The following is a 9,935-nucleotide window of genomic DNA, read 5'->3' on the forward strand; positions in this document are numbered from 1 at the left end:
ATCTCATACTCTGCCATCCCCTTCTTTTACTATCTTACTGCTTTTAATATCTTACTACAGGCTGCCTAATATTTCCACATCACCACCACAGAGACACAAAAGAAATGCACATTCTGGCCTTCTTGTGATGGAAGAAGGTAAGTCCTGGCCAATATATATGCATTGTCTGGGCATTGAGATTATCAGAGAATAAAAACAGAGGTGAAAACTTTTGAATTTAGTCTCTTGTGTCCAAAATTTCTTCTTATTAGAACTAAAGGACTCAAAATGCATTGTGACCTGGTGTGAAAAGCAGAATCTCTGAGAATTTGGGGAAGACTCCAAAACACGTGAACTGAAATAATCTCTATATTATTCATGCATACTCAGTCATATCCGACTCTTTGAGACCCTATGGACTGTAGCCCGCCATGCTCCTCTGTCCATGTGATTTCCCAGGCAAGAATACTGGAGTGGGTTGCCATTTTATCCTCCAGGGTATCTTCTCTACCCAGGGACTGAACCTGCATCTCCTGCTTTGGCAAGTAGTTTCTTTACCACTAAGTCACCAGAGAAGTCCATATTATTTATGCTTGCTGCTGCTGCTGCTGCTGCTGCTGCTGCTAAGTCACTTCAGTTGTGTCCGACTCTGTGCGACCCCATAGACAGCAGCTCACCAGGCTCCCCCGTTCCTGGAATTCTCCAGGCAAGAACACTGGAGTGGGTTACATGTTATTAATATGAATTACATGCTTGGAGAAATCCTTATTATCTGTGTCTGTAGTTTTATTTATTTTCAGATTGTGACTCATTCAACTGCCTAACCTCTGTTAGATGCCATATGGTTTACCATTTCACCTGATGTATACTTTATGACATTCTAAAACTCACTTGTTTACTTATGTGTTTCAGGTATGGATGCTGGACCTTTAGAACACAATTACTGTCTCGATGTTCTCTATTTCCTGTGCCTTAAATATTTTGTTGCTGTTGTTCAGATGCCCAGTCATATCTGACTCTTTGCAACCCCATGAACTACAGCACACAGGGCCTTAAATATAATACTCATTTAATTAAAATTTTTAAAGGAATTATTGCATTGATTAATTAATTGAGAATGCAGGATTGAATGGATGGACAGTATCAACATTAAGATTATTATAAAAGTCATCCTATTCCTTCTGGATTTACCCCGCTTCTTTCCATGCTATCTACTTACATCTCATAATTTAATTATGTACTTCTATAATTTAAGATCCCTTTTGGCTACTAGTTAACTCAGAAACTATAACTTCAAGGAATCAATTAGACACATCATGCTATTACAAACAATGTTTTAAAATTTGGGGTTAACAGGGGAATGATAGCATAATAATGAGTCTCCAAGGACAAGTTCAATACTCTATAGCTGTTACTGTAAGGAAAGACCCAAGAGCATACATGAATATGACACAGGATGTTGAAAGTTTTTCTCAGTTTTCATCATTCCCCAACTGGAATGGAAACATCAACTCTGAATTATTTTATTATTATTAAAATTATTTTTCCCTTTTGAAAACAGGCCTGATAACTTTTAGGGCATAGTAATGACATAAGGAAGTATTTACAAAATAAAGTTTTCCCAATTAATATTTGAAGATATGAAGAATTCATTATAGAAGTATTAAAATTATACACTATGCTTCTTTATTTTCCAGAGATTTTTCATGCCATTTGAACTCTCTCAGTTTTTTCTTTTTTTTTTCTCTTTTATTTTATTTTTTAAATTTTATTTTATTTTTAAACTTTACATAATTGTATTAGTTTTGCCAAATATCAAAATGAATCCGCCACAGGTATACATGTGTTCCCCATCCTGAACCCTCCTCCTTCCTCCCTCCCCATACCATCCCTCTGGGTCGTCCCAGTGCACTAGCCCCAAGCATCCAGTATCGTGCATCGAACCTGGACTGGCAACTCGTTTCTTACATGATATTTTACATGTTTTAATGCCATTCTCCCAAATCTTCCCACCCTCTCCCTCTCCCACAGAGTCCATAAGACTGTTCTATACATCAGTGTCTCTTTTGCTGTCTCCTACACAGGGTTATTGTTACCATCTTTCTAAATTCCATATATATGCATTAGTATACTGTATTTATGTTTTCCTTCTGGCTTACTTCACTCTGTATAATAGGCTCCAGTTTCATCCACCTCATTAGAACTGATTCAAATGTATTCTTTTTAATGGCTGAGTAATACTCCATTGTGTATATGTACCACAGCTTTCTTATCCATTCATCTGCTGATGGACATCTAGGTTGCTTCCATGTCCTGGCTATTATAAACAGTGCTGCGATGAACATTGGGTTACACGTGTCTCTTTCCCTTCTGGTTTCCTCAGTGTGTATGCCCAGCAGTGGGGTTGCTGGATCATAAGGTAGTTCTATTTCCAGTTTTCTAAGGAATCTCCACACTGTTCTCCATAGTGGCTGTACTAGTTTGCATTCCCACCAACAGTGTAAGAGGGTTCCCTTTTCTCCACACCCTCTCCAGCATTTATTATTTGTAGACTTTTGGATCGCAGCCATTCTGACTGGTGTGAAATGGTACCTCATAGTGGTTTTGATTTGCATTTCTCTGATAATGAGTGATGTTGAGCATCTTTTCATGTGTTTGTTCAATGTGTCTTACTATATCAAAACTCAGAGCATCCAAGGTTAATCACAGGAAGGAAAATCTTTAGTCCTTTTACAAAACAGTCTCAAATTTGTCCCTCTATTTATCTATTCTATCCTATTTATCTCTTCTCTTATCCCTTTTCAATTGTATGAAGAAGAATTGTAGAAGGAAGGATTATGGGCAGACACTGAGTTTCAGAGTAGCTTTATACTGGGATAATCATATCACATTAGAGACAAATGTTGAAGAAAAGGGGGAAATGTTTAGATTTGTAAAATTTGATGCAATAGCTTTATCTCCTAACTGAAATATCTGACAAACTAGAGTTACTAGGGACTTGAACAAGGAAAGCAGGAACAGCATGGAGAGAAAAAGAAGGCCCCTGTTTAGGAGGAATACCTAATATTATGAGTGCATCAGAAATTGGGTCCCTAAGAAAGTAAATAAGTATATTGGGAAATAGAAATGGCCTATAGCAGAGAAAGCATCCTAAATAAAGGAGAAAAACATTTATAAAGATGGATTACTACAGGATAAGACAATATTTTTCCTTGAGACATCCACAACTTAATGTGGAGCATGTAAATAAACAGTGTGATGAAGCATTTAGAATCTAAATCAGGCAAAGGTAAGGTAGCTAGGGTGCTTTTCATAGTATATGGGGAGAAAAGTAGTTTATAAGAAATTGCATTTGATATATAAAATACAACTGTACAAAATTATCTGCTTTGTTATTTCAATGATTATTGATGTTCATTGATATTGTCCTCACCAAACACTTAAAATTTCCTCATGTTTAGTAATAGCAATGTAGGGTAAAGTTTAACATCATGGGCTTTGGTGCAGGATATCTGGGGTTAAGCCTTGACCATATTCCTTATTAAATCTGCATATCTGAGCAAGCAACCTAATCATCTTTAGTTTTCTCACCTTACATATCAACAGTATAGATCTCATAGGGTTCTTGTAATGATTAAATTATAAAGTGTCTAGTATATTCTAAGCTCAGTAATATTTATATTTTTGCCTCTGAATTGTTCTAGAATAATTTAATTTGGCACAATGTTATTTTCATTGATTTTATAATTATTAAGTTCCTTGAAAACTAATAAATATGACCATATAAAATTTATCAAAATAGCTAATCAGAATAATTACATTGTGAATAATGGTGATAATCATGACTATAATTTATTATCAGCGATTTAAAGAAAGCTACATTCATGCATCTACCAAATATTATGTCAGTGGCTAGAGTCACTGAAATAAATTGTAGAAGAAAAGGTTCTGAGAATCAGATTATCTGGCTGGTGGTCACACGTTTTAATTTTAAAACTTTAAGAATTTATTGTGACTTGATTTTGCTCAAGTACGTTTACTTCCACTAAATCATTTAATCCTCTGAACAGTATTGCTAGAGAAGGTCTTTAACAGATGAGAAATTGAGGTACAGTCACATCTTCATGATTATATGTGGAAGTCCACTAGTATGGGCTGTGTAGCTATGCACTGTGTGTGTGTGTGTGTTTTTTTTTTTTTTTTGGTGTTTTGTCTTTACTAGGCCTTATTTTTCTAACTTGTAAAAGAAATATGTTGAAATCCCATGATACCAAGTGACTTAATTACACTTTAATTATTCTACTTTCTAAATAGGAAGCACCCTTGGCTCCAGCCTGCAATGTATGGTGTTCCTGTCTCAGAGGAGGCTTAGGTTTGGTGAATCTAAGGAGCTCTCTGGGCAGCATGACTGCCATCATCACCAATAGTGAAAAAACCCAGCATAGAACGATTGTGCTGAATATGGGCATCTGGTCCAGTAATACAAGAATTTAAAGTCAGATTGTGTGATGGAGACTGAAGGTATTTGATGGTAGCTTTGTCCTGATCACACTGACCAAACCTGAGAAACGGCAGGGCTCTCTGAAGGTGGTGATGGTTCCCAGTCTCTGAAAGGAGTCTCTCAGAGCCACAGCTTATCCTGGCAGACCTATCTAGAGAGACAAGTTGCTCAGAAGTCTGGGACTCTTTGAGTGTGGCAGCACCAACCAGGGTCAAGATGTCCTGGGAACAGGACTAGTTACCTTGGGACCTTCATGCAAACAGACACACACGTAGACACAAACACACACACACACACACACACACACACACACGCAGCCACAAAAAGAACCAAGGAGGCAGGTGCACAGCTGCATCCATAGGTAAATGACCTCTGATAATTGCTGCTATCCTTGAACAGTGTTAACAGTGTCCCCAGATTCTAAATCCCCATGTTTGTGTGCATAAGACATAAACAAAAAAGCATATTATCAACTTAAGAATATATAAATAAGTCACTCCTCTGCATCCGAGGTCCAGACTGAATATTTACTTTTTAAAAAGGTAGAAAGTGAAGTTGCTCGGTTGTGTTTGACTCTTTGAGACCTCATGGACTGTAGCTCCTCTGATCATGGGATTTTCCAAGTAAGAATACTGGAGTGGGTTGCCATTTACTTCTCCAGGAGATCTTCCCGACCTAGGGATCAAACCAGGTTTCCTGCACTGCAGGCAAATTCTTTACCATCTGAGCCACCAGGGAAGCCCTTAAAAAGGCAGAAAAGATGTTATATGTTAACTATATGTCAATAAGAATGGGAAAAAATGTAACATAAATGTGCTGCAGAGAAATGAGTTCATAGATCAAAATTTAAGCATGTTTATTGTAAATAAAAAATTTGTAGTTTTAAAAAATTCTCAAAGAAATCTGTGAAACAGATATTTCTAAGTAGTTTGAATAAAGTTTAACACTGAGAACTATATACATAGTACATTTCATGTTGATAAAATTATATTACTATATTATACTATTTTATTACTATTTTTAAAATAAGCATATGTACAGTGCAAAGATTATTTGCTCTGTGAATATGCTACTTTGTCTTTAAGCTTCAACAGAGCTTTCTTCACTTCCTTGTTCCTGAGGGTGTAGACCACAGGGTTCAGAAGGGGCGTCATCACAGTGTAGAAAACAGCCACAATCCTGTCCACAGCCTCCTTGGAGCCTGGTCTCAGGTAAATGAAAACACAGGGAACAAAGAAGCAAAGGACCACAGTGCAGTGGGAGGCACAGGTCTGGAAGGCTCTCCATCTCCCTTCTGAGGTGCGGATCTTCAGGATGGAATGGACGATGGACACGTAGGACAGCACTATCAGGAGAAAGCAGCCTGAAGCCACCACCCCAATGTTGACAAAGATCACCAACTCGTTGGCAGAGGTGTCTGCACAGGCCAGTTTGAGGATGGGTGGTGCATCGCAGAAGTAATGCTGGATCTGGTTGGGTCCACAGAAGGGCAAACAGAACGTCAGTATGGTCTGGACAGCAGAGTGCAGAGAGCCACTGAGCCATGTGGTTGTGACCAGCAGAGCGCACGTCCTCCCACTCATCATGCTGGCATACATGAGTGGGTAACTGATGGCCAGGAAGTGGTCATAGGACATGACGGTGTAGAGGAAGCACTCGGTGCTGCCCAGGAAGTGGAAGGAGTAGAGCTGGGCCACACAGCTGGGAAAGGAGATAGCACTGCCTTCTGGGGACACCAGGGTCATCAGCATTTTGGGCCTAGTGACTGTGGAGAATGACAAGTGGGTCAGGAAGTGTAGTACATGGGGGTGTGCAGGAGGGGATTCACTATAATCACCAGCAGGATGAGAAGGTTCCCCACCACAGTGAGGACATAGATCACCAGGAAGATTCCAGAGAGGAATGTGTCCAGCTCTGGTGCATGGGGAAGGCCCGTGAGGATGAACGTTGTCACTAGGCTCACGTTTGTCATTTCTCCACATTTTTGCTCACTCTCTGAGGGAACATCAAAAGCACCCAGCATTAAGGGAGAACTGAGAACCCATTCTCTAGATAGAAGCTGCATCATTCAAGGCAGATAATTCTAGAGTCATACTCAACTTTGTTTATTATGAAGCTTCTTTGAAAAAAGTAATGAAATGATTTCATCATCATCCTCTCTCTCTCTCTCTCTCACACACACACACACAGATATGCAAAAGGAAGTGGAGCAATTCTATGCATTCATCTATTGGTGTATCATAAACTACTACAAATTCAGTAGCATAAAACAATTCAAATTTACTCTCTTAAAGGTTTTTTGAGTCAAGTCACTTGGGTTTTCCTGCTCAAGGACTCACCACAGTGAAATCAAGGTATTGGCTGAGTTTGAAATCTTCATGATCCACTTACAAACTTATTGAGGTTGTCGTTATTCAGTTCCCTGAAGCTCAGTAACTGGGACTCAGTAACTTGGGACTGCTCAGTAAATGATAGTGAACCACACAGCACTGTGCCTTTTATTACAAAATTGCCATATATATAATATATGATATATATGTATGCATAATATATATAATAAATGTATATATCATATATGTGTATATATATATATATATATATATATATATAGAGAGAGAGAGCAAAAATTCTCATTGTGCTATAGAGACTTCTCAATTTCAAAAGCTACAACTTCAAAGAAAATTTCATCATTGATATTGGTACTGGTATCTCATTAATACCACTACCTGCTTATATAGGAAATACTCTTGGAGCAGGTTAAGAATCTAAACTCCAATACAGAATTCTATAATCTCCAATATGATCAATAAAATACCAACCCTCATAAGACTGCTGGTATGATGCTTGTCTTATGTGAGATTATGGTTTATGAGGCTCTAAGGACAGAGCTCATATGTGTTCTCCCAGCTACAATTCACTGGGTAGGGGCTGGTTCCTAACATACATATTTCAGTCTTAAATATGACAGTATTGTTAAAGATGATATCCCTCTCCCCATCTTCCATTCCTCATACTCATAAATCCAGGTGATGCCCTCACAACAGAAAACAATTCCATCAAACATATGACTCATATTTAAAACCTACTACCTGTGACAAGAAAGACAGAACCAATGAAAGAATAAAGGGTCTATGCCATCTGGAAGTCAAGAAAAGTAGGAATTGTTTACAGTGGGAAGTGAGGAAGAGGTGATGTTTGTAATTTAATGCAAGATATTGTTGAAATCAATATTGTTATTATTTTTTGAGCAATGACTCACCAACATGGCAGAAACAGGGTTCTCTGCTCTTAGCAAAATGACCATAAAAATGATCATATCTCCAGACAATGTGGCTTGAGCTAAAATAAAGCTATATTTTTCAAATAAGAGAATAAATAACATAGACTTATCCTAATCACCTATATGGATATCAGAACTCAAAAAATGGAAATTTTTACTGTACCAGTGGGATTCCACCATTAGAATACATCATGTTTAAATTAGATAAAGTATGAAAATTTTCATCAGGTGAATTGCAAGGTAACCTGAGACAGGAGTATCAGTGAAAGGTATCAATGTTTGAATTGTTTGTTCTTGTAATAGCAACTTCAGAGAAGGCAATGGCACCCCACTCCAGTACTCTTGCCTGGAAAATCCCATGGATGGAGGAGCCTGGTGGGCTGCAGTCCATGGGGTCACTAAGAGTCCGACATGACTGAAGCGACTTGGCAGCAGCAGCAGCAGCAGCAGTAATAGCAACTTAGTCCCTCTTCATAGGTCCTTATTACAGACAGTATATATATATTTATGTTGTATATACAGTTGACTTTTGAACAATACATGGCTTAGTGGCATCAACTTCTCACTCAGCTCCTTCACAGTCAAAAATCCATATATGACTTTTTACTCCCAGAAACTTCTCTACTAATAGCCTACTATTGACCAGAAGCCTAATAGATAACATAGCAGTCAATTAACACATATTTTGTATGTTATATGTACTATATACTATAATCTTATAATAGAGTAAGCTAAACAAAAGAAAATGTTATAAAGAAAATCATAAGGATGAGAAAATACACTTACTGTACTGTGTTTATGGATACTATAAGTGTATGTCAACTGTTTACAAACAGAATCATCTGTGTGTCACCATTCACATCAATATTGTCTTATAGAACACACTGTAGATGTTATACATATTACTAACACAAGATCTCAAAAACAAAAAGATAAAGTGAAAATATTTGTATTTATTTACAACTATAACAACTCATGACTTCCCTGGTGGCTCTGCAGTAAAGAATCCACCTGCCAATGCAGGAGACATGAGTTCAATCCCTAGGTTGGGAAGATCCACTGGAGGAGGCAATGGCAACCCACTCCAGTATTCTTGCCTGGAAAATCCCATAACAGAGGAGCCTGGCAGGCTACGATCCATGGGGGCATAAAAGAGTAAGACTCAACTTAGTGACTAAAAAAACAAACAAAACAGTAACAACTCATGCATTAATAAGAAAGAAGCAGCTATATGATTGCTTCAAGGTAGCCTGGCCCATATATTAACGAATGAATTTTTAGAAAATTCTTATGTGATACAGTATTACAGTTCTATCCCTTCAGTTCAGTTCAGTCAGTCTTGTCCAACTCTTCCCAGCCCCATGAATAGCAGCACGCCAGGCCTCCCTGTCCATCACCAACACCCAGAGTTCACTCAAACTCACGTCCATCGAGTCCGTGATGCCATCTAGCCATCTCATCCTCTGTTCTACCCTTTTCCTCCTGTCCCCAGTCCCTCCCAGCATCAGAGTTTTTTCCAACGAGTCAACTCTTTGCGTGAGGTGGCCAAAGTACTGGAGTCTCAGTTTTAGCATCATTCCTTCCAAAGAACACCCAGGACCAATCTCCTTCCGAATGGACTGGTTGGATCTCCTTGCAGTCCAAGGGACTCTCAAGAGTCTTCTCCAACACCACAGTTCAAAAGCATCAATTCTTCAGCGCTCAGCTTTCTTCACAGTCCAACTCTCACACCCATACATGTCTACTGGAAAACCCATAGCCTTGACTAGATGGACCTTTGTTGGCAGAGTAATGTCTCTGCTTTTCAATATGCTGTCTAGGTTGGTCATAACTTTTCTTCCAAGGAGTAAGTGTCTTTTAATTTCATGGCTGCAGTCACCATCTGCAGTGATTTTGGAGCCCCCCAAAATAAAGTCTGACACTGTTTCCACTGTTTCCCCATCTATTTGCCATCAAGTGATGGGACCAGATGCCATGATCTTAGTTTTCTGAATGTTGAGCTTTAAGCAAACTTTTTCACTCTCCTCTTTCACTTTCATCAAGAGGCTTTTTAGTTCCTCTTCACTTTCTACCATAAGGGTGGTGTCATCTGCATATCTGTGGTTATTGATATTTCTCCTGGCAATCTTGATTCCAGCTTGTGTTTCTTCCAGTCCAGCATTTCTCATGATGTAC

At 38.5% G+C, this 9,935-nt stretch overlaps 1 pseudogene; it reads right to left on the reverse strand.

Annotated features, from left to right (window-relative positions):
- Nucleotides 1-5,529: 5,529 nt before the first annotated feature.
- LOC133241785 (olfactory receptor 10G9-like) lies at nt 5,530-6,452 on the reverse strand (annotated as a pseudogene).
- Between the last annotated feature and the right edge of the window lie 3,483 nt (nt 6,453-9,935).

Source organism: Bos javanicus, chromosome 29, assembly GCF_032452875.1.
Source record: "Bos javanicus breed banteng chromosome 29, ARS-OSU_banteng_1.0, whole genome shotgun sequence".
Lineage (NCBI taxonomy): Eukaryota > Metazoa > Chordata > Mammalia > Artiodactyla > Bovidae > Bos > Bos javanicus.